Source organism: Lissotriton vulgaris, chromosome 4_1, assembly GCF_964263255.1.
Source record: "Lissotriton vulgaris chromosome 4_1, aLisVul1.2, whole genome shotgun sequence".
NCBI lineage: Eukaryota > Metazoa > Chordata > Amphibia > Caudata > Salamandridae > Lissotriton > Lissotriton vulgaris.
In genome coordinates this window covers 164,088,088-164,114,258 of record NC_141691.1, presented here as the reverse complement: position 1 = coordinate 164,114,258, position 26,171 = coordinate 164,088,088, and the positions used below count along the sequence as shown (strand labels likewise).

General features: G+C 49.2%; 1 long non-coding RNA gene across 3 annotated transcripts in view; it reads right to left on the bottom strand.

Annotated features, from left to right (window-relative positions):
- The window catches only part of LOC147718523 (uncharacterized), a 290,327-nt gene extending 264,446 nt beyond the window's left edge, over positions 1-25,881 (bottom strand). For 2 of the 3 annotated variants that reach the window (XR_015309983.1, XR_015309985.1), the window contains exons 1-2: positions 25,001-25,881; positions 24,701-24,918 (exon numbers count right to left, since the gene is read on the bottom strand). This is a non-coding gene — a long non-coding RNA (uncharacterized LOC147718523). The remainder of the gene's footprint in view (positions 1-24,700; positions 24,919-25,000) is intronic. The other variant, XR_015309986.1, reaches the window with a different exon arrangement.
- Between the last annotated feature and the right edge of the window lie 290 nt (positions 25,882-26,171).

Genomic DNA, 26,171 nt, shown 5'->3' with positions numbered 1-26,171 from the left:
AATTTGGTTCTGTTCTCATGGCATTCTGTATTTATCTCTGCTCACCTCTTTCTTGTTCTTTTAGCTTTTTATACTTGGATTCTCCTGCATCTTTTCATTTTTCTTCATATGTGCATTTCTGCATTGTGGTATTGGTGTATTTTATTTTTTCCTGGGATTCATTTCTTTCCTATCTTTCAACAGTTCCTCCTTCCTCTCTTATGTTGTTTTTTTCTCTGTTTGGCTTATCTCTGATTTGCCTCGTTTTTTTTCTATCTCTATACATATCTTTCTTTTGTTTCATAAATGAAAGGTCTTCGTGTAATATCTTGGAATGTTAAAGGTATTCGTAACCCGGTTAAAAAACAACAGGTTTTATCTCATTTAGCAAGATTGAAATGCCAAGTTGCTTTGCTACAAGAAACTCACCTTTCTCAAAAAGACCTTTCCTCCCTACGCAAGCAATGGGTGGGTGATGTATTTTGCTCGCCTTCTGTTAATAATAAGAATGGTGTTGTTATTTTGTTCTATAAATCCCTATCAATTCAGCTTAAAAATGAAATTTCAGATTCTAATGGTAGATGGTTGTATTTAGATGTTACTGTTAATAACTCTGATTTATTCTTCTGCAATGTCTATGGTCCTAACGGTATTGATCTCACTTTTTGGAATGATTTCTCTAAACTCTTATCCTCCCACTCCAGTGTTGATTTAATTGTTGGGGGCGATTGTAATCAGTTAATGGACCCTTTTTTGGACCGTAAATCTCAGGCCAGATATATTCCTAACAAAATGCAAAAGTCCTTTTCCAAAGCAATTTCTTCTAGAGGTTTACTTGACCCCTGGAGATTGTCTCACCCGGATACTCTGGAATTTTCCTTCTTTTCCCCTGTCCATGCATCACATTCCCGGATTGATTATATCTTCCTCACTCAACATACCTTTCAATTTATGACAAATATTGAAATTGGCTCTATTCTTATTTCTGACCATGCCCCCATTATTCTTGACATTGATTTGCCTTTACCTACTCCCAGTTCCCGCCGTTGGCCTTTTAATAACTCTCTCCTACTGGACTCTCAATTTATTGATCAATTTACTCTTTTTATGGATGAATTTTTCCACAATAATCTTAACTCTACTTCCCAGTTTCATTTAGTGTGGGAGGCTTTTAAAGCTTCTGCTAGAGGTTTTATTATTGATTTTGTCTCACGGAAAAAGAAATTGGCCCTTTCCAAATCTTCCCTTATCCTTAAACAGATCAAAGACCAGGAGCATACTTTTTATACCTCTAATTCTTCTGAAGCTCTTTCCTCCCTTATTAAAGCGAAACTTCAATTCAATAAGTTCTCTTGTGAGGCAGCTTGTAATCACCTTTGAAAATTTAACTCTAAAATGTATGGAGGGCGTAATAAGGCCAGCAGATCTCTTGCTAATTATCTTAAAATTAAGAAACAAAAATCCAACATAGCTGTTTTTACTGATGCTCCAGGGATTCGTCATAGCACGGATGATAAGATTCTTGACTGCTTTGTTCAATATTATTCCACCCTATACACACCTGAATCGGCTACATCCCCTTCTCAAATTGATTCTTTCCTTCTCAGTATACCTAAATCGTCCTCCGTTGCTATTGATTTCTCCTCACTCGATGCCCCCATCTCTGAAAAAGAGATTTTGCAAGCAATTACTCTTTTACCTAAAGATAAGTCTCCTGGCCCTGATGGTTTTACCGTCCGCTTTTACCATCAATTTAAAAACTATCTTATACCTCACTTATCCTCCTTGATTGTTTCATTTCTTTCCATGGGAGAATCTAAAGGTTCCTTTACTCAAGCCATGTTATGCTTACTTCCTAAAAAAGACAAAGATCCCTCTCTTTGCAAACATTATCGGCCCATTTCTCTAATCAATACCGATTGTAAAATATACGCAAACATTTTAGCTTCTCGATTGAATACTGTTGTTCCAGATCTCATTAATATTTATCAATCTGGATTCGTTAAAGGTAGATCTATTACAGATAATTCCAGAACCCTGCTAAACATTATTCATCTTGCTTCCAAGATGAATTCCCCCCTTGCTGACATCACCCTTGATGCTGAGATAGGGTCAATTGGGACTTTATGTTTGGGGCTCTACGTTGGCATGGCTTCAGTCCTCATATCATTAATTTAATCCATTTACTATATTCAGCTCCTTCTACTTCTATTTGGGTCAATGGTGCTCAGTCGTCCTATTTCCCTCTACATAGGGGCACTAGACAAGGTTGTCCTTTGTCCCCTTTCCTTTTTATTCTAGCCTTAGAACCTTTCCTTGAAAAGATTTGTCGCTCCACCTCTTATTCAGGTTTCGTTTATAAGTCTCTGGATATCAAATTCACAGCCTATGCTGATTATATTTTGCTTTATATCTCTAATCCTTCTACATCTTTACCTGCCCTTTTTACCTTACTCAAGGAGTATTTCTCAGTTTCTGGATATAAGTTGAATATTGATAAGTCAGAAGTTTTACCTCTTAACAAGCACTGTCTTTCCTATATGTTGAATGGAATCCAACCAGTATCAAATGCTTGGGTGTCTTATATGCTAATTCCATTAAAGATACTATTAAAATTAATCATAAAGATATACTTTCAAAGCTTTCTACTCTTGTAGAACGCTGGTCCTCCCAATTTTTATCCTGGTGGGGTAGACTGGCAACCATTAAAATGATGCTTCTCCCCATTATTAATTTTTACCTCTCTATGTTGCCCATCTCCCTCCCAGCTTACTTTTATACACTCATCAACCGAATCCTTGTCCATTTTCCTTGGAATAATCGCAAATCCAGGATATCATTGTCCCGCCTTCAACAACCTAAACATTTGGGTGGGGTAAATTTTCCCAACCTTGTCCGTTTTCATTCTTCCTTCACTTTAAAACAAATCTGGCCATTCCTATCCGATTCGTCCTCTCCTCCCGTCACCACATGGAGTGCTTTGGAACTAGCACAACTTTCACCTTTCCCCTTCCTTGCTGCTACCCATCTATCTCAACCTCCTAAACGCTTTCTTTCACCCACTTTCAAACTTTCCAGGGCGTTTTCACTCTCACTGTTTCGCTCTTCTTTTTCTCCAGCTCATTTACACTCCCTCACACCGTTATGGTATAATCACTCCCTTAAGATCAATAATAAGGCCCTCTTTTGGAAGGAATAGATTGATAAAGGCATTATGTATGTTGATAAGCTTCTCGTTAATGGTTCCTTAATGAATTTTTCAGATATTTGTTCATCCTTTCAATTATCTAGCAAATATTCTCCCCAGTTCCCTAATTTTCAAGTAGCTTTTTCTACTCTCTTTTCATACCATAATTCATTATCCGATACTGTCCCATCGGACTCAATTCCATTAGATTTTATCACCCCGCACAAAGCTGCCACTATTTATAAGAACCTTTCCCGCTCTATTCCCGATCGTCCTAAATCCAAATCCGAACTTTCTTGGGAAAAGGATCTAACACAGGAGTTTTCCTTTCCTACCTGGGAATCCATCTGGTCTAAAATTCACACCACATCTCATTCAGCTAGCACTACTCAGACCCTCTTTTTTTTATAACCGATTATTCATTACCCCTTCTGATCTTTTCAAGTTCAAATCCTCAGACTCTAGACAGTGTTGGTCTTGTCCTCATCCTGACAGCGATTTTTTTCATATGTTTTTCCAATGCCCCTTAGTTCTTTCCCTTTGGCAACATATTTGGTGCAAGCTGAATGATATTCTAAGCTCTAATCACACTTTTGATATTGTTCATGTTTTCCTAGGTGGTTCTTCCCCTATTTGGAATGTTTCTAATATTGTTCGTAAATTTATTGACTTGTTCATAGCCATTTCTTTGCAGATTATTACCACGAATTGGAAAGATACTTCAAAGATTTATTTTATCGCATGGTGGAATCTGTTATGTCACCATCACAGACTCGACCGTGCCCATGCTTCAACTACTTCTCTTTTGATTAAAAGAGATTTGTTATGGTTACCTTTAACTGATTTTCTTTCCAGATGTGTATCATAATATGCCTTACATGTTTTCTTTTTAAGCTATATTAACTTTTTATTTCCTTTTCTCCTCTTCTTATTCTTCCTTCTTTTCTCTCTTTCTTCCGTTCTTTTCCTTTCTTTCCCTCTTTCTTTCTTTCCAATTTACAAAACAAAAAAGTCATTTTCCCTTAGTATATTTCTTAGGTATTCCCTTTTTGGGATTTCTTGTTTTTCTTTTACAATTCATTTTACATTGTACTTTGCCATCGCCCTAATTTCTGTCTTTTTGAATTATGATGATGTACTAAAGTTTTACTTGGCATATTTGATTCAATAAAGCTTTCTAAACTTAAAAAAAACACATATAAGGTCCCAAAGGTGAGACCTATTGGCTATGCCAATGCCTGTTATTAAATCTATTCGAAAAACTGCAGTAAAATGCAGTGTTTGGGTGTGGTTTTCTTTTTAAATTATTGTGAGGAGGGCTGTTTCAAATGGTGGTGTACAGAGTCCTAGACCAGTCAATCAACATTAAGATAATTTGCATCATGTTATGTTACAGAGAATGGGGTGTGGGCTTGTTAAAGGAGTGTGGATAGCGAGTGGAGCTTCAGATGCCCTGCTCTACCTAAACAGGCCCCAATTCTCCCCCTCAGCCCCTCCTCACAGGAAGACTTAACTTATCTGGAACCACATTCCATGTACCAGGGAACTTTTAAATAGAGCCCTGCTATGCAAAGCTCTAAGCTAGAAACCTATGAAAAGCTTCTATGAAAACCTCACCATGTGAATGTGCTTATTCACCAGGTCACTGCGTGATCAGCATCGGATTGGCAAGGCGGGCATTCGAACTCACAAGAAAATACGCCCGAAAATAAGCCCTCCCCGCTCCCGCCTCCCAGCTGCTCCGCCCACCCGCGCACTTGGCCTTTATATGGCGACCGTGCGACACAGGTGAGTGTGACCCACTTGTGGGACACCCCTGCGCCGCACGGCCGCCAGCTGCTGCGTGTGCCCCTCAGCCTTCCCTGCCTCGCTGCCTGCCTCGCTGCCGGCCGACTCGGCTGTCGATTGTTTTTACTTTGTTTTGTCCGACATTTGTGCTTGCTAAAATTGTTTTCTTGTTTCCCTGCCCGTGTTAGCGTTTGCCTCTGTTTTTTCTGTATTTTTCTTTTCTCAGCTTGTGTCCTTCCTGTTTGCCCGCCTACCCTCGCCGACCTCCGTCTTCCCTCCCCGCTCCCCGCTTCCCGCCACCACCGCAAGCCCCGCCCCTTTTTTCATTCTGTTCCCTCCCCGCTCCCGCCTCCCAGCTGCTCCGCCCACCCGCGCACTTCGCCTTTATATGGCGACCGTGCGAACGCGCAGCGGTCACGCGCAGCGGGCGCGCCGATTGTGCGCCGAAGGCGCGCCAAAGGTAAGCCCGTCTGCGCCCGTCCGCGTCTGGACCGCGCCCAGTGCCAGGACCCCTGGCCCACGAAGACCCCGACCGACCCGCCTGACGTACTCCGCCGCCACCCTCACCGCTCTCAACACCGGCCGACTCCCAGATTGCCATTAAGCCACTCCACGACGTACCCACGGACCTTTCAGCTGCCACGCCTGCAAGTTCACATGCATCCGGACCAGCCTCGCACCAGCACCCGCCAAGTCGAACACCAGCAGCACCCACCTCAAGTGCATCCTGCTCAACACCCGCTCCGTCCACAGACACGACATCGAACTCTGGAACCTCCTAGACGCCACAGCCCCTGACGTTGCCTTCCTCACGGAGACCTGGATGAACGCCTCTTCAGCACCCGACATCGCCATCGCTATCCCAGAGGGCTACAAGATCGTCCGGAGGGACCGAAACGCCAACCAGATGGGAGGAGGCATCGCCATCATCCACAGGAGCACCATCCGCATCTCGACCAGCACCGACAACACCCTGACCAGCGCCGAACACCTGCATTTCCAGATCCACACCAACCCGAACACCACCCTCAGAGGCACCCTGATCTACCGACCCCCGGGACCACGCACGCAATTCAGCGAGGACATCGCCGACTTCGTCAGCCCGCATGCCCTCCCCTCCGCTGACTACATCCTCCTGGGAGACCTCAACTTCCATCTGGAGAACAACAACGACCGCAACACCAGCACCCTGCTCGACAACCTCGCCAACCTGGGACTCAAGCAACTGGTGTCCACCCCCACCCACCTCGCCGGACACACACTCGACGCAGTCTTCTCCTCCAGCACAGACATCGACTTCAGCCACGCCACAGAGCTTCAATGGTCGGACCACCGCTGCGTCCACTTCACCTTCAAGAGAACGACGACCCACCAACACCAGCAACAGGCCGCCCGCAGAAGCTGGAACAAGATCACAGCAGACCAGCTCGCCACCTCCCTGAGCCAGCACCCCCCTGCCAGCTCAGCGAACCCCAGCCAGGCCGCCGACAACCTCACGAAGTGGATCAGCAACTGCGCGGATGAACTCGCCCCACTGAGGACCCCGCCTAGCAGACCCGGCAGCAAGAAGGCCCCATGGTTCACCGACGAACTCAAGAGCTCCAAGAAGAACTGCCGAGCCCTCGAGAAAGTCTGGAGAAGGGACCCGACACCGGACAACAGGACCTCCTTCAAACTTGCCACCCGGAAACACCACCAGCTGATCCGCGCCACCAAGAAAACAGCATTCAAGGACCGGTTGGACAACAACGCACACAACTGCAAGGAACTCTTCAACATCGTGAAAGAGCTTTCCAACCCCAGCGCAGGAAACAACGACGTCACCCCATCGCAAGACCTCTGCAACTCCCTCGCATCATACTTCCACAACAAAATCGCGGACATACACAACAGCTTCAACAACCAACCAACGCACACCATGACCGAGCAACCACCCTCCACCACCACCCTCCACGCCTGGACCCCGATCAGCACCGAAGACACCATCCGGACGATGAACTCCATCCACTCCGGATCACCGACCGACCCCTGCCCTCACCACGTCTTCAACAAGGCCGACGCTGTCATCGCACCCCACCTGCGAGACATCATCAACACATCCTTCGACACCACCATCTTCCCCGAGAGCTGGAAACACGCCGAACTCAGCGCTCTACTCAAGAAACCAACAGCGGACCCCACCGACCTCAAGAATTACCGCCCCATCTCGCTCCTCCCGTTTCCAGCCAAAGTCATCGAGAAGACCGTCAACAAGCAGATGGCCGCCTTCCTCGAGACGAACGGATCCCTTGACCCCTCACAGTCCGGCTTCCGAGCCAACCACAGCACCGAGACCGCCCTCATCGCCGCCACCGATGACATCCGAGCCCTGATGGACAATGGAGAAACAGCGGCCCTCATCCTCCTAGACCTCTCCGCGGCATTCGACACGGTCTGCCACCGCACCCTAGTACAGCGCCTCAGCAACATCGGAATCCAGGACAAGGCGCTGGAATGGATCATCTCCTTCCTCGACGGAAGAACACAGAGAGTCCGCCTACCACCGTACAAGTCAGAGGCCTCCGAAGTCATCTGCGGAGTCCCCCAAGGATCATCTCTGAGCCCCACCCTCTTCAACGTCTACATGAGCCCCCTCGCGGCCATCGTACGCAAACACAACCTCAGCATAATCTCCTACGCCGACGACACCCAGCTGATCCTCTCCCTGACCAACGACCCCGCCGCCGCCAGAGCCAACCTGCACGAAGGGATGAAAGAGGTAGCCGAGTGGATGACGACCAGCCGCCTGAAACTGAACTCGGACAAGACGGAGGTCCTCATCCTGGGCTCCTCACCCTCCGCCTGGGACGACTCCTGGTGGCCTCCTGCCCTGGGCACCGCACCCAAACCGACAGACCATGCACGCAACCTGGGCTTCATCCTGGACTCCTCCCTCTCCATGACCAGGCAAGTCAACAACGTCTCCTCGGCGTGCTTCAACATCCTACGCATGCTACGGAAGATCTTCTGGTGGATCCCCACCGAGACCAGGAAGACCGTCACCCAGGCCCTCGTCACCAGCCGACTGGACTACGGCAACGCCCTCTACGCCGGTACCACTGCCAAGCTCCAGAAGAGACTCCAGCGGATCCAGAACGCCTCAGCCAGACTCATCCTCGACATCCCACGAACCAGCCACATCTCCGGACATCTGAGAGACCTTCACTGGCTCCCCGTCAACAAAAGAATCACCTTCCGCCTCCTCACCCACGCACACAAAGCCCTACACGACCAAGGCCCGAGCTACCTCAACAGCCGAGTCAACTTCTACGCTCCCAAACGCCACCTCCGTTCAGCCAACCACGCCCTCGCCACCATCCCCCGCATCCGAAGAGCGACTACAGGAGGAAGGTCCTTCTCCCACCTGGCCGCCAAGACCTGGAACTCCCTCCCGACCGACCTGCGCCTGACCCAAGACCACCTCTCCTTCAGGAAGAAGCTGAAGACCTGGCTGTTCGAGCAGTAGCGCCCCCCCCCCCTCCCCCAGCACCTTGAGACCCTACGGGTATGTAGCGCGCTCTATAAGTGTCACTGATTGATTGATTGAGGAACAGAAGGCGTTAAGTAAGAGTGAACGCATATATTGTGTGTGGTAAACCAGGTTTACCACAAATCTTTCTCCCCGCAGGAAATCAGAAAGCGGTCGTTACAACGATTACGTTGTGATTCTGCATACCATTACTCCGCAAGTCGGAACAACGACTTGCGGCGGGGGAGGTGTTGGATTTAAAATCCAACACCTTCCTTATTGTCCACACAGACTGGAGTTGGAATAGTAAATTATACTATTCCAACTTCCAGCCCCCCCCCCCCCTTCGGCAAGACGTTGTTCCGACTTGCGGAGTAATGGTATGCAGAATCACAATGCGGTCGTTGTAACGACTGAGTTATGATTCCCTGAGGGGAGAAATACAGCGGAATAAGATCATACATTCATTGTGTGAATATATGCGTATATGAGGAGTTTGATATCCGAAGAGAGCTTCTTAAAAGACGAGAACCCTCAGCATCCAAAGATGACATGCTTCATCATTGGGTTCCCTCCTCACACCCGGACCGCAAGGTACCAGCTGTGGGCTACAACTCCCCGAAGGGAGGAGCAAAGGTGTTTTTGGGATGACCCAATTTTATGGGATAAGTGAAGGGCAGAGTGCAAAAAGTATATATGAAACCAATGTGATTTCATCTATCTCCAGAGGGCACAATCAACTTTATTCAGTGGTTCCCTAGGATAGAGTAAAAAGACAAGGAAGAAGGGGATTTTAAGCAAATATACCCCAGTAAATGGTCAACATGTTTCTGCCCATAACAGAATGAGGAGTTCGGGGGTTTTCATCAGAACCTTAGTCATACGTCACTCTGCAAATATAATTGTGCAAAAAAATGTTTTGTAACATAAACGTATACTGGCCACATCAAGTTTAGCCTGCTAGGGACGGTGATGGCCCATATGTATTTCTGTGTCGACCGTCTTTCTGAAAAGAAACAGGAATTAACAATAAGGAGCTCTCAAATCACAGTGTATAGAAAAACAGGCATCGTGTTTAGTCATGTAACTAATTAGAGTGTTAAATATCATAAAAACAAGGAAGCGTCCCATGGGTAACTCCATGTCTCATCTTACATATTCAGAGACAGAAGACAACCACTCTCAAGCCACTGGCTAACGTCCCTGTCGCTACTATTGCCATTAAGAGGGGCCCGGGGCAAAGGCCGGCTGGTGGGCCATTTATTTCAACTGTAGATAAAATCCCACTCTCCTAGGCTGGCTTGGCCGCTGGAGCTTGACCTTAAAGGCTGCTGTAGCTTTAGAGCGGAGATCGGAGCCCACTATAACCGATTACAGAGAATGGCTGGGTCGCAGTCTTGTGCAGTAGGACAATGGTGCAAACTGAGCAGGCACAGCAGGAGGTGGGTCTGCTTAAGCAGGCACAACATGAGGTGATACTCCTTGAGCAGGCACAGCACGAGGTGAGTCTCCTTGAGCATGCATAGCATGTGGTGGGTCTGCCCCTGTCCCAGGTGGGTCTCCTTGCGCAGGCACAGCATGAGGTGAGTCTCCTCACGCAGGCACAGCATGAGGTGGGTCTGCTCATGTCCCGGGTAGGTTTCCTTGATGAGGCACAGCATGAGGTGAGTCGGTTCCTGTCCCAGGTGGGTCTCCTCGAGCAGGCACAGCATGAGGATAGTCTCCTCAAGCATGCGCAGCATGAGGCGGGTCTCACCGAGCGGGCACAGCATGAGGTGGGTCTGCTCCTGTCCCGGGTGGTTCTCCTTGAGCAGGCACAGCATGAGGCGGGTCCCCTCGATAAGGCACAGCATGAGATGGGTCTGTTTCTGTCCCGGGTGGGTCTCCTTGAGTAGGCACAGCATGAGGTGGGTCTCCTTGAGCAGGCACAGTATGAGGCGGGTCTCCTTGAGCAGGCACATCATGAGGTGGGTCTGCTCGAGCAGGCACAGCATGAGGTGGGTCTGCTTCTGTCCCGGGTGGATCTCCTTGAGCAGGCACAGCATGAGGAGAGTCTCCTTGAGCAGGCATAGCATGTGGTGGATCTGCTCCTGTCCCGGGTGAGTCTCCTTGAGCAGGCACAGCATGAGGCAGGTCTCATCGAGCAGATACAGCATGAGGTGGGTCTGCTCCTGTCCCGGGTGGGTCTCCTTGACCAGGCACAGCATGAGGTGGGTCGGCTCCTGTTGCGGGTGGGTCTCCTTGAGCAGGCACAGCATGAGGTGGGTCTCCTTGAGCAGGCACAGCATGAGGTGAGTCTCCTCAAGCAGGAACAGCATGAGGCGGGTCTCACCGACCGGGCACAGCATGAGGTGGGTCTGCTCCTGTCCCGGGTGGTTCTCCTTGAGCAGGCACAGCATGAGGCGGGTCTCCTCGAGCAGGCACAGCATGAGATGGGTCTGTTTCTGTCCCGGGTGGGTCTCCTTGAGTAGGCACAGCATGAGGTGGGTCTCCTTTAGCAGGCACAGTATGAGGCGGGTCTCCTTGAGCAGGCACAGCATGAGGTGGGTCTCCTTTAGCAGGCACAGTATGAGGCGGGTCTCCTTGAGCAGGCACATCATGAGGTGGGTCTGCTCGAGCAGGCACAGCATGAGGTGGGTCTGCTTCTGTCTCGGGTGGATCACCTTGAGCAGGCACAGCATGAGGAGAGTCTCCTTGAGCAGGCATAGCATGTGGTGGATCTGCTCCTGTCCCGGGTGAGTCTCCTTGAGCAGGCACAGCATGAGGCAGGTCTCATCGAGCAGATACAGCATGAGGTGAGTCTCCTCAAGCAGGCACAGCATGAGGCGGGTCTCACCGAGCGGGCACAGCATGAGGTGGGTCTGCTCCTGTCCCGGGTGGTTCTCCTTGAGCAGGCACAGCATGAGGCGGGTCTCCTCGAGCAGGCACAGCATGAGATGGGTCTGTTCCTGTCCCGGGTGGATCTCCTTGAGTAGGCACAGCATGAGGTGGGTCTCCTTGAGCAGGCACAGTATGAGGCGGGTCTCCTTGAGCAGGCACAGCATGAGGTGGGTCTGCTCGAGCAGGCACAGCATGAGGTGGGTCTGCTTCTATCCCGGGTGGATCTCCTTGAGTAGGCACAGCATGAGGTGGGTCTCCTTGAACAGGCACAGTATGAGGCGGGTCTCCTTGATCAGGCACAGCATGAGGTGGGTCTGCTCGAGCAGGCACAGCATGAGGTGGGTCTGCTTCTGTCCCGGGTGGATCTCCTTGAGCAGGCACAGCATGAGGAGAGTCTCCTTGAGCAGGCATAGCATGTGGTGGATCTGCTCCTGTCCCGGGTGAGTCTCCTTGAGCAGGCACAGCATGAGGTGAGTCCCCTCAAGCAGGCACAGCATGAGGTGGGTCTCATCGAGCAGGCACAGCATGAGGTGGCTCTGCTCCTGTCCCGGGTGGTTCTCCTTAAGTAGGCATAGCCTGAGGCGGGTCTGCTCTTGTCCCAGGTGGGTCTCCTTGAGTAGGCACAGCATGAGGTGGGTCTCCTTGAGCAGTCACAGTATGAGGCGGGTCTCCTTGAGCAGGCACAGCATGAGGTCGGTCTGCTCCTGTTGCGGGTGGGTCTCCTTGAGCAGGCAAAGTATGAGGTGGGTCTGCTCATGTTTCGGGTGGGTCTCCTCGAGCAGGCACAGTATGAGGTGGGTCTGCTCCTGTTGTGGGTGTGTCTCCTCGAGCAGGCACAGTATAAGGTGGGTCTACTTGACGAGGCACAGCATGCGGTGGGTCGGCTCCTGTTGCGGGCGGGTCTCCTTGAGCAGGCACAGCATGAGGTGAGTCTCCTTGAGCAGGCACAGCATGAGGTGGGTCTCCTTGAGCAGGCACAGCATGAGGTGGGTCTCCTTGAGCAGGCACAGCATGAGGTGGGTCTCCTTGAGCAGGCACAGCATGAGGTGAGTCTCCTCAAGCAGGAACAGCATGAGGCGGGTCTCACCGACCGGGCACAGCATGAGGTGGGTCTGCTCCTGTCCCGGGTGGTTCTCCTTGAGCAGGCACAGCATGAGGCGGGTCTCCTCGAGCAGGCACAGCATGAGATGGGTCTGTTTCTGTCCCGGGTGGGTCTCCTTGAGTAGGCACAGCATGAGGTGGGTCTCCTTTAGCAGGCACAGTATGAGGCGGGTCTCCTTGAGCAGGCACAGCATGAGGTGGGTCTCCTTTAGCAGGCACAGTATGAGGCGGGTCTCCTTGAGCAGGCACATCATGAGGTGGGTCTGCTCGAGCAGGCACAGCATGAGGTGGGTCTGCTTCTGTCTCGGGTGGATCACCTTGAGCAGGCACAGCATGAGGAGAGTCTCCTTGAGCAGGCATAGCATGTGGTGGATCTGCTCCTGTCCCGGGTGAGTCTCCTTGAGCAGGCACAGCATGAGGCAGGTCTCATCGAGCAGATACAGCATGAGGTGAGTCTCCTCAAGCAGGCACAGCATGAGGCGGGTCTCACCGAGCGGGCACAGCATGAGGTGGGTCTGCTCCTGTCCCGGGTGGTTCTCCTTGAGCAGGCACAGCATGAGGCGGGTCTCCTCGAGCAGGCACAGCATGAGATGGGTCTGTTCCTGTCCCGGGTGGATCTCCTTGAGTAGGCACAGCATGAGGCGGGTCTCCTTGAGCAGGCACAGTATGAGGCGGGTCTCCTTGAGCAGGCACAGCATGAGGTGGGTCTGCTCGAGCAGGCACAGCATGAGGTGGGTCTGCTTCTATCCCGGGTGGATCTCCTTGAGTAGGCACAGCATGAGGCGGGTCTCCTTGAACAGGCACAGTATGAGGCGGGTCTCCTTGATCAGGCACAGCATGAGGTGGGTCTGCTCGAGTAGGCACAGCATGAGGTGGGTCTGCTTCTGTCCCGGGTGGATCTCCTTGAGCAGGCACAGCATGAGGAGAGTCTCCTTGAGCAGGCATAGCATGTGGTGGATCTGCTCCTGTCCCGGGTGAGTCTCCTTGAGCAGGCACAGCATGAGGTGAGTCCCCTCAAGCAGGCACAGCATGAGGTGGGTCTCATCGAGCAGGCACAGCATGAGGTGGCTCTGCTCCTGTCCCGGGTGGTTCTCCTTAAGTAGGCATAGCCTGAGGCGGGTCTGCTCTTGTCCCAGGTGGGTCTCCTTGAGTAGGCACAGCATGAGGTGGGTCTCCTTGAGCAGTCACAGTATGAGGCGGGTCTCCTTGAGCAGGCACAGCATGAGGTCGGTCTGCTCCTGTTGCGGGTGGGTCTCCTTGAGCAGGCAAAGTATGAGGTGGGTCTGCTCATGTTTCGGGTGGGTCTCCTCGAGCAGGCACAGTATGAGGTGGGTCTGCTCCTGTTGTGGGTGTGTCTCCTCGAGCAGGCACAGTATAAGGTGGGTCTACTTGACGAGGCACAGCATGCGGTGGGTCGGCTCCTGTTGCGGGCGGGTCTCCTTGAGCAGGCACAGCATGAGGTGAGTCTCCTTGAGCAGGCACAGCATGAGGTGGGTCTCCTTGAGCAGGCACAGCATGAGGTGGGTCTGCTCCTGTTGCGGGTGGGTCTCCTCGAGCAGGCACAGGATGAGGTGGGTCTCCTTGACGAGGCACACCATGAGGTGGGTCGGCTCCTGTTGCAGGTGGGTCTCCTTGAGCAGGCACAGCATGAGGTGGGTCTCCTTGAGCAGGCACAGCATGAGGTGAGTCTCCTTGAGCAGGCAGAGCATGAGGTGGGTCTCCTTGAGCAGTCACAGCATGAGGTGGGTCTGCTCCTGTTGCGGGTGGGTCTCCTCAAGCAGGCACAGTATGAGGTGGGTCTCCTTGACGAGGCACAGCATGAGGTGGGTCGGCTCCTGTTGCCGGTGGGTCTCCTTGAGCAGGCACAGCATGAGGTGGGTCTCTTTGAGCAGGCACAGCATGAGGTGAGTCTCCTTGAGCAGGCACAGCATGAGGTGGGTCTCCTCAAGCAGGCACAGCATGAAGTGGGTCTGCTCCTGTTGGGGTGGGTCTTTTTAAAAAGTATACAATCTGCCCCACAGCCGAGCGCTTTTAAACAAAAGAAATGCAGCAGGAGCCACTTGCTGACAAACTTCGGGTGGTCTCCCTCCGCCTTTCGTGCCGCACGCATTTTAAAAGCGGCGGCACAAACGGTCCTCTACTGAGTGTGCGCAGTTAGCATATTACACTGTGCGCTCTGGGAGACTTAGGTGCGTGGGCGCCAGAGAACGCACATTACAGGAAACAGTGTTTACTACCTCACATGCACTATCTTAATTCTCTCCCTCAGTCTAGGGTTTAGTTTAGAGGTTGTTGGTATTCCAGGAGATAATGCTAAATGTAGATTACAAACCACCAGTGGAAATTCCTTCATCAAAGGGATGGAATGATAAAGGGAATTCCATCTGTGGATTCTCATTTGTTTTAAACGCTGCCTCCAGGCCCTGGAGGACGTCCTTTATTGTCTGCAGCAAAGCAATAAAAGGGACACATAAGAATATAACATTAGTTACAGCACAAAGAAATTAAAGGAGCAGAGGGACGGGAAAGAGGCTGAAAGGGAGGAGAAAAATGGAAGGTTTGCAAGACACAAATGAAATAAAATTTCATGGTGAGATACAAAATGCAGGGACCTTAGGGGGGGGGCACTGGCTAAGGGGCCGACAGGTGACTATTCAGGCATCAAAAATACAGAAATATATAGGCCTGAAGATCAGGTGAGTACACCTATGGTGAGTTGCAGTGGAATAATGGTGTGTCTAGGGGGTGCGTTTAGTCTTGGCCAATGCTACTGACTCTGCGAGGTTAGAAAGCTAATTTATCAGAGATTTCTCCCAAAATTACTCCCAATACTAAGCAACGTTTCATGAAAGGTCATAAACCACAAATGTGGGCCACATTTTAGGTCGAGCCTGGCTAGCGCATACACAATCTGCGAGCCATGCTGTATTGGAGTATGGACTTGAAGCCCCGCCCTCTCTCCGCCCATTTTTATCATTGGCTGTGTCATTGTCCTTAGTAAATGCTGGCTTCTTATTCATTAATAGGCTTGTTAGTCCCTCCTTAGTACCGCCTTGTCGTCATTTGTATCCTTCCATGAAGACTGGCCCTTTACTTCGGTTGTTTCACGTTATGTCTTATAGTACCTCTATCGGTACGCCGCCGCCCACAGCACCCCACAACATTCACACAATAATATACAGACACAGTGTTATTTGGAAAAAGGAGCTGCAGGGTTATTTGATATACAAATAAAAGGTTTGTTATCTTACAGGCGATCCCGTCCGCCCCGCAACCCCTCGTTGCAGGGCACCTGAAGTTGAGCCAAAGAAACATCAGCTGCCATAGCCCGGTATTGTACCTGGGAGGATCTACTCCTCCCACCAGTGAACCTATCGTCCACCAACTCCGCCTTCTGAACAAGGGAGAGTGACTCACACCTTACCCAGCCGGGCAGAGCGCTATATGGCAAGCCCCCGGTTGCTCAGGTTTACAACCGCCCTAAGGACTAACGGGGCGCCGTCGTACTCCAAGTTCCCAAGAAGGACCCCTTGGAGCATGTATGACTTATGCACAGTGCGCTTTGCACTGGAGGCTTCAGGTCCTGTTCCTGCGCCTTCCCTGTTTTGGGATCGCCCTGTAACTCCTCCTGCAACAAGAGACAAACATTAATAGCGGTCCCCCTCCCACTTCCCACCTTTCCAACGGGTGAGCGGTAGGGAGGGGAATTGGTAAGGTGTTGGATCTAAGGGTCCTGTAAGGGGGGGGACTACCTACGGCCGGAGCAGCTGCGGTGGCCTGGGAGCAGCCTGGGACGCGACCTGGCTGGAGAGGGGCAGCAGCAAAGAGAGTGCGTGGGAGGAGGGGCCACCCCTATATACCTGTAGCCCCTCCCCAGCAGCTCGCTCGCGCCGCCCCCAAGGATGTGCTGCCCGGCTGCCCTCAGCGATACTACGGGGCCTGCCCTCCTATGGGGTCCCTTGCAGGGACCACGGGCATCCTGCATAGTACCTCTATCGGTACGCCGCCGCCCACAGCACCCCACAACATTCACACAATAATATACAGACACAGTGTTATTTGGAAAAAGGAGCTGCAGGTTTATTTGATATACAAATAAAAGGTGGGTTATCTTACAGGCAATCCCGTCCGCCCGCAACCCCTCGTTGCAGGGCACCTGAAGTTTAGCCAAAGAAACACCAGTGGCCATAGCCCGCTATTGTGCCTGGGAGGATTTACTCCTCCCACCGGTGAACCTATCGTCCACCAACTCCGCCCTCTGAACAAGGGAGAGTGACTCACACCTTACCCTGCCGGGCGGAGCGCTATATGGCAAGCCCCTGGTTGCTCATGTTTACAACCGCCCTAAGGACTAACGGGGCGCCGTCGTACTCCAAGTTCCCAAGAAGGACCCCTTGGAGCATGTATGACTTATGCACGGTGTGCTTTGCACTGGAGGCTTCAGGTCCTGTTCCTGCGCCATTCCTGTTTTGGGATCACCCTGTAACTCCTCCACAGCCCTGGGTGTGGCCTCCGCTGCATCCAGAGCCCCCACCACTTAGCTCCCTGCATCGCATCTATTTGCAACCCGCTGCCTCTAGAGCTGCCTCCAGGTCTAGCAAGAATATCGCCAAGCCTACCTTGGACCAGTGCACCCCGTCTGTTTCCCAGCATTCAACGGATTTCGCATGCAGCAGGCCGTGCCTTATGAATCCCAACCCCCGCATCTCCGTGGATTTCGCATGGCTGCGTTTACGCGCTTGCGGGCTACTTCCCACGCTTCCTGGGATCTAGCCCTGTGCCATATGGTTCTAGGTGTCATCTCTGACCACCAGAGGCCACACGATCCCAGCTCACTGCTCAATGTACTTAGGTCCCCCCTCATTGCTTCCCGCAGTCGTCACTTGCCCTCCAGGCCCCTATGTAATCTAAAATCCCCCCCAGGGGGCTCCAGCGAGAGGATGCTTGGCCTGGACTCCCCCAACTGTGGTTCTAACCTTTCTCTCCTCTACCTGCTCCAGATGGTGAGAATGCTATCCCTGTACTGGCGAAGCCAGGATTGGCCATTCCTGAGTACAGGTGTTGCCAAACACTCCTACATCTATCATTAAGGCCAAGGTATGCTCTGACCCCATGTTCCTCTCAGAGTCTAGCACCCTGCCCCACTAAATGTCTGGAAGCCAGCTACTGCCCGTGTCTTGGATAGGGACTGGAGTGTTTGTCTGTCCTGGATGGACCCAATTCTGGTGCATGCCTGCAACCTGTACTGGAGGTCTCGAGGATCCCACTCTCGCTAGTGCGAGCAGACTAGTCTGCCTCCCTCAGCACCCCATCCCTTTACACCAGGATTACCACTTTTTAGTCCTGCCGGTGAGTGTCCCCCTTAAGCGAAAAAGCTGGTATGAGCCCGCATAGCCAGCAACCCTTCGTCTACCCTGCCGTAACTTAACCTATTATGTCTCACACGTCGCCCCGTTGTGGCGCTCGTTGGACCCAGGTGGCTGAAGCAATTGCCCTAACCAAGAGCCTATACCATGCTGGGCAGCTATGGGACACTACTATTTTTCCCCTACGTCCTTCCCTGCCTGAAAATATTGTCTAAGCTCTCCTTCTAGAGACAGACTAACCCCCACTTAAATACTGCCTCAGGTCCACGATTGTAGACCAGAAATTAATATAAATAATTCTATTTATACTGAAAACTATACTTCTTCTGTACAGTTTCCAGCTGATGTTACAATTTCTGATAAGGTGGTGCGAGGTAGTATTATGGACTAGGATGTTAATACACCAAATACGCCAGGTGGAGACATGTTTTGAAATACTTCAAAGAGTTATCAAAGTACTTGAAAAGTTTAATGATTTTATTTTATACCAACTTAAGTTTATTTTGCAGCATATAAGTTTCCCATGCGCATGTTTGTCTTGTTACATAACTAAAAAGAGGGACATGCTGTACCAGATTTATTAATGTATTTATTAACTATGTGTTACTTGCTTAGGGTTAGGTAACATGCTTGGTGTTCTTAAATAGGTTTTAGAATGTATGAGTGTTATAATTGAGAGGACTACTGGTGATTGGGATGATTGCCAGCTGTAGAGACAGCACTTGTCATCCTAGCTGTTACTCCTCCGTGTGGGCTTTTATTATCTGTAAATAAAAGAAAAAAGCCCTTGTACTGGCATCGTATTATGTTTTGAGCTGTACTCACTTTTTTACACTGCCCTTTTAGTACATTGGTTGGTTTATTAAATTCTTTACTTGCCGCAAAAATTCCTGTTCACAAATTCCCGCCAGATTTTGTGACAAGTAATTCAAACATCTGGCCCTTCATTTACAGAGAAGGTTCAGCAGTGACACTTTATTGATCAAGATAACAGGACCAGGCGTCCAAAGGCATGAACTGTGAGGGTTTTTGCACCAAAAGATATTACTTTAGAAGAAACATGTTCACTGTATGAGATCCGAAATTATCTCACTCAGTTAAACCATGAAGGACGAAAATTAACAAGCACTATTCACCAAGCAGACATAAGCAGTGAATTAAAGACAAACTCTTTCAAAATGCTATGCAAAAATTATTCTTTAAAAATTGGCAAACCTAAAAGAGGCTGCAGGTTGGCCCGCATGGAAATTGAAAAATTCCTCACAGGCCGGTGCAGCCAGTCACATTTTGTCTAAAAGCCACATGGAAGAGGCATTATTCGGATGATAGCTCTTTTGTGTGGCACGAGGGCCATGGCAGTGTTATTTTTACCCACATGCCAGTGTGAACATGGTTTTAGTTTTTCTTATGCTCCTAATGTGCAAAATCAGGTTTGTGCTGACATAAATTGAAATTGAAATTGTACTGTCTTTCAATTTAAAATGCGTCGCGATACACCGCATAATTGTTGTTGTTGCCTTTGCTCTAATAATTGTGAGCTTCCCATGGAAAGAGTGAAGGTTTCCTAGTCTTTGTAACTAATATGTCCCTAACCAAGGACAACCTATCAGTCCCAGACCGCTCAGTAAACAGTGTTACAATTCATGTCACCTGGATACATTCGGAGGACCTCTAAATCCAATGCAGCTCGCTCGCGCCGCCCCCAAGGATGTGCTGCCCGGCTGCCCTCAGCGATACTACGGGTCCTGCCCTCCTATGGGGTCCCTTGCAGGGACCACTGGCATCCTGCATTTACTCTGCAAGCACTATTTTGTTTAATGGTTTCTCCTACTGCAGGCACTACACGCTGTCCTGCAACATTCAGCGAATTCAGCAACAAGCGAGACCCGTTGCAAATGCTTGTTCTTTCGGTGCCCAGGCCTAATTTTGTGCCGAATCCGACCCTGTGTGTGATGACATTATGTGAAACCCTGCGCAACAATGACACTGTGTGAGGTGGTAGGCCCTGCATCGTCAGTATGGTCCAGTAATAGCCATTTTTGCAGTGACTTCTTTTAGTTCCTAAATCAGCCCTTTAAAAATGGCTTCCCGCTGAAAGATGTCACAATAGACAAGACCCCTGCTGACCTCATCAAACAAACGAACATTCTACAAGGCCCATGTTGTTGTTGGTAGAGACATACAGAACTTAATTGACAAAGAGAATTGATTTTTTGTCCTTGCCATGGAGCTTCCCTTTAAAAACCAGTGTTTCTAGTTTTAATTAAGCACACCTGGCCAATGAGGAATTCCTCCAGTGCACTGGCCTGGAAAATGAATGGCTCAATCATGCGCCCGCAAGTTAGCAGCCCGAGGTAATGGTGATCCGAAAGTGTTGTTTAAAGAACTTTTCATTTCCTCCATACAAACTGCATTTTTCTATCCGCGTGAAGCTACGACTGTGGGGGCAGAGTCTCATGAAGTCAGTGAATTCTTAGTTGATTTAAACTACTGTACTATAATTAGTCGTTTTAGAGCTATATTTGGAGACTACTGAGTACATCCCCAAACTGGTTACAAAAATAAATATTGTTTAACAGCGCAACGTAGTGGCTATGATTTGTAATGCAGTTAAATGTTCCATCCCCTAGATCCATGTGGGAATTCAATTATCAAGTTACTGATTTCCTAATTAGTAATTGTATGATAGAAATAATAGTGCACAACAGCTGGAATATTTCAAGTCTGTGGTGGAGAGAATTATTGGATAATGTTATTTTTTCTACAGAACAGAATAATGACAGGTGCGTTCTTTCTTTATAGTCCCCCCGAACTTTCATCGAATGTCGGAGATTAATATGGTTTTTGTACAGTTGTTTAACCTTTTCAGCATTTGTATACATCCCTGACCAGCAGTCCTATATCTATGTTTATGACTTTGGTGAGTTGTTTAACCTTTTCAGCATTTGTCTACATCCCTGACCGGCAGTCCTATATCTATGTTTATGACTTTGGTGAGTTGTTTAACCTTTTCAGCATTTGTCTACATCCCTGACCAGCAGTCCTATATCTATGTTTATGACTTTGGTGAGTTGTTTAACCTTTTCAGCATTTGTCTACATCCCTACCCGGTAGTCCTATATCTATGTTTATGACTTTGGTGAAAGTTCCCTTTCACCAGCTATGGGCCTCATTTATGAGAAGTGACGCATCATTGCGTGAAAGCAGCGATGCGTCACTTCTCAGTGTGCCCTCCTTGCGACATGATGGATGAGTCAAATTTACTGTATGACGCATCTTGTCGCAAGGAGTTACAGATAAGTTAGTATTTCTGACATATCTGTATGGCGCAAAAGTGAAGCATTGCTGGAGGGTGTCACAAAAGTGACGCAACTCCAGCAATGTGTCGTTTCACATGGGGGAATCACTGCACTCTGTGCTCACTGCACCTTCCTCTGCACTGTTGCCCACAAAGGTCAGCCCTCAGATTGCCTCTGCCAGTAATGTCACTTCAGTCCAAAGCCTGACCAGGAGTCAGAAGTGTTCAAAGGGTTTCCAACATGTATGCTGTGTTGGACTGTGTCCTGCAGGACTGGTCTGCTGTGCCCTACATGCTACCAGCCGGTGAGTAAAAAGGACCAGGCCCATAGCAGCACCAGGCAGATAAGAAAAGAGGCACTGCACAGGTCATTAGGTGCACGGCAGGAAAGGAAAAAGCCAGTCTGTCTGGCCAGCCCTAACTCAAGCCAGTCACTGTGAGGTGAACCAGTGCCCTGATCACCTCCCTGGGGTTGTGGTAGCCTTACAGGATCCGTCAGGGAAGTGCATGATTCAGCTGTTATCCCAGAAATAGTTACGCAGTTCAGACTGGACTGTTCCCATTGGGCGAAGGGTTAAGACTGATTTGCATATGGCTGGGTCCAAACTGGAATGGCATTGTGAGCAAAAACCATGGATTTAGGCCCAGATCTCTGTACTTGGGTGAATGTATGACATTGTTCTGCATTCTGTCCATCAATTGTTCTTTTTGCATTTGTCACCCGAGTGGGATGGGTATGTTTAGACGTGAGTCCTGTGCTCTCCATGCCACTGGAGTCAAGCTATCTCCTGGCTGATGAGAGCTGAACGCCCGAAACCCGTCCTGGCAGTTCGGACTGGACTGTTCCCATTGGGCGCAGGGTCAAGACTGATTTGCATATGGCTGGGTCCAAACTGGAATGTCATGGTGAGCAAAAAAACAATGGATTTAGGCCCAGATCTCTGTACTGGGGTGAATGTATGACATTGTTCTGCATTCTGTCCATCAATTGTTCTTTTTGCATTTGTCCCCCCGAGTGGGACGGGTATGTTTAGACATGAGTCCCGTGCTCTCGATGCCACTGGAGTCAAGCTATCCTGACTGATGAGGGCTTAAAGCCCGAAACCGGTCCTAGGATGCTTCTTTCCAGTCCAGGGAGGACCTGGCCTGGCCTGGCAGTTCGGACTGGACTTTTCCCATTGGGCACAGGGTCAAGACTGATTTGCATATGGCTGGGTCAAAATTGGAATGGCATGGTGAGCAAAAAACAATGGATTTAGGCCCAGATCCCTGTACTGGGGTGAATGTATGACATTGTTCTGCATTCTGTCCATCAATTGTTCTTTTTGCATTTGTCCCCCCGAGTGGGACGGGTATGTTTAGACATGAGTCCCGTGCTCTCGATGCCACTGGAGTCAAGCTATCCTGACTGATGAGGGCTTAAAGCCCGAAACCGGTCCTAGGATGCTTCTTTCCAGTCCAGGGAGGACCTGGCCTGGCCTGGCAGTTCGGACTGGACTTTTCCCATTGGGCACAGGGTCAAGACTGATTTGCATATGGCTGGGTCAAAATTGGAATGGCATGGTGAGCAAAAAACAATGGATTTAGGCCCAGATCCCTGTACTGGAGTGAATGTATGACATTGTTCTGCATTCTGTCCATCAATTGTTCTTTTGCTCACCGTGAGAACAACTTTTGTTATGAATATCATGAATCATTGTGAAATCACTCAGCAGGCAGTCACCATTGCTCCAACTCATGCTACAGAAACACACAAGAGCCACCTCTCTAGAAGAAGTCTCACCTGGGAATCGAGAAGCGTCCAGGGCCGGAATGGCCATACTGGACATCAGGTGTTTCTCTGGGAAGCTGGAAGGTTGGAGGTCAGTTTTGCAGTGATGGGGGCCAGTATTATTTCTGGGATCGGTTTTGCAGGGGTGCTGCAATATCAGCCCACGGGTACAAAAGCGGCAGTGATTCACACTCCCACCCCTGCCTCCCCTAGGGGCTGGTCTGACAAAATTGCCAGGGCTGTTGTGAGTTCTCAGTCCGGCTCTGCAAGTACCATCACAAATTAACCACTGATTTACTGAGATGCTTTTTAGTAGTAGTTAAATTTTTTTGTTATAGTTACAGCAGCGTTCTGTGCAGGCCTTTCTTACCCCCTCATCCACCACACTGTGTATGCACAGTCTAGAAGGAATATACCCTAGAGGTTCCTCAAGCCCAGGATATACCTAGGCTTGGTGCAGTGGTTTTATGTTTGGGAAAAGAATACTGATTGCGAACATTGAAATTAATGCGGATGGAAAACAACACGCAATCACTTCTGGTGTACCTATTGTTAGGGTTATTTGTAGACAGGCCCGGACTGGCGGTAGCAAGCACCTGGCGTTTCCTCGGTGGGCCGAACGGCTGGGGACCAGTTTTGTACGCATGGGGGCTGGTTTTGTTACTGGGGGCTGGTTTTGCAAAGAGCGGTGCTTCTCACTAGCACATAACCACCACCCCCCCACCCACTCGCTTCCGGGGCCAGTCGGGCAGCAATCTGCCAGGTCTGGTTGCTGTTCTCAGCCCGGCCCTGCTTGTAGAGGCTCACAATCATTTTGTGTAAAAGGAATGGTGAAGACAACAAGAACAGACCACCCCACACTTCTCAACAGGCTCTATGGATAGAATACAAGTGGTTTCCCCCCAGTGTTATTCTTTGCGTGGTGGTCTATAAACAGGTGAACACTGCAATGTCTCAGGGTTTTGGTTAGCGTTTGTTTAAAATCCCTTTGCATAATGCAATGGAGCATATGTGGTCCTGCCCCAGACCAACCCAGGAACAGGATTTGATTTCCTTATGCTATTAGAACACTGGGTTTCTTTGTCCTTTCTGCTGTGCATCTCTTGCTGGCAGCAGAATATTTACAATATTTTCAATAGTTACAATATGTACATGATATTTATATTAATTATATTTATATGAAATATATATAGTATATGATAGTTATATTTTCTATAATACAATCTTATATATTACATCTAATATATATGTGTGTGTGTGTGTATAGATAGATATATACATATAGATATATACACACATAATACAATATTTATATTAATAATATTTACTTGCAATGTCATAGTTGTGAGACTTGAACTTCAATATGAAACATTTAAAGTAGCCCAAAGAACTCATCTTTTGGCTTCAATCCCTCCCTTAATTAGATATTATTCTGTGTTTATTTAGAGTACTGCACAGAGAAGCTTTAGTGTAAAGTGTACTATATCACTGTCTGACAGCTGAACTTAACATACCACTCATAATCACCAGACTTTGCAGTGCACACGTGGAGCAACAACTGCACCTTTCATTAAACAGGGAAGTCAGCCCCAATCCATGTGGCTAGTATTTTAGCCTCTGGGTGGTTCCACAAGGGCCACAAGCAGCAATATAGATTATATATATATAATTTAAGCTGCAAAGGAACTCCCTGAGACCTAAGACATAATCACCAGACATGCATGGAGCCTGCTGAGGTCCTCTATGGATCTGGAGCTAAGAGAAGCTCAACCCCCCCCCAAGCTCCTCCCCGCCACACCACCCCCTGTGAAGTTCTGCTCACCTGAACCTGTGGCTGTCGAGGTTCCCTTAATGGGGTGGCCAAGTTCCAAAGAAGCGAAGATGAAAGTCCTCCACACTTCCAAAAAGCAACAACAAGAGTGGGATATATACATGCACAATGCCAACTGCTCCCAAAAAGTGTGGGGGGAATAATCCGAGGAGTGTACCAACTCTCCCCCAGCTGGATGTTGTAGCTGCAGGCTTGTAGACAGGAGAAGGCTGCAAAAAATACACAGTACTTCTAAACTACAATGAAACAACAAGAATTATATACAAGTATTCAACATGAAGTTCCACTTACCCCTCGATAGTGAGAGTCAGACCTTGAATGAAGTGTCACCAGGAAACTCCAGAGTGGAAAATACGCCAGGGAAGTTATGTACCCCAGCAGCAGCAGTGGACTCACACAGAAAAGGGGTTACAGCAAGCACGTGTGAGGATAGGAGTTTCACCCGGTATTCAGAGCAACAGCAGAGAAGTAAAACTCAGTACCAGGGGAATTCCTACCAGCTCAAGGCACCAAAGATAGAGCGAGAAGGAAACGTTCTAAAGTATGAGTTGAGCAAACCACGTCCGGCTCATAAACTAAAGACAGAGCGGAACGAGTGAGCTCAAACCACGTCCGGCTCTTAAACTAAAGACAGAGCGGAACGGGTGAGCTCAAACCACGTCCGGCTCTTAAACTAAAGACAGAGCGGAACGGGTGTACATAAAACACAATCACGAATGGGAAGCTCCGCCCAACTCTTAAGCTAAAGACAGAGTGGGAAGGGGCTCTCAATAAGACAACAATGTTACAGACTCACTCAAGACAAGAGGAAATGCTGTCTGGCTCGTAAAGTAAAGACGGAGCAGAACGAGCACCTCTCTAGACATACACAAGATAAGACAATACTCACGAACACAGGGAAATGCCAGGTAAAGATGATAGAGTCGTAACTCAGAATAAGGTGGAACCCGGAAGAGAAGGATTGCGGGGTCAGGACACGCTACCCCTCGGGAGAGGGTGGGTGCAAGCTAGGGAATAGACAATAAGGCACTAAAGTTCTCTCCAAAACGATGGCCAGGAATCAAATATCGGGAACTGGAACAGGAATAAATTGGAGAAACAAAGGCTCCGATAGCTTCCACGAAGCACGAAGAGCGAACGCTAGGTAAAGGGGGCGTGGTCACGTCAGAATCAGTAAGCCAAGCGTGGATTCACGTGAGAGACGTCCTTTTCTGTTCCTTAGGGATTGTCTCAAAAGTACATGACAGGGCACACAGAACTCAAGGAGTTCTATTAGGGATATAAAAAAACATGCAAAGCCGATTAAGAAGGAACACCATGCTGACCACATGCTACAGAAGGTCTGTGAATCCGACCACCCCTAACAGTGGCTGTCATACCTGCATAAAAGCTGCAGCGAGTTCAAGGATTCCAGAGAAAGCTTCCAAGAAAACAAGTCCTTCTGCCTTTCACCAAAACATCA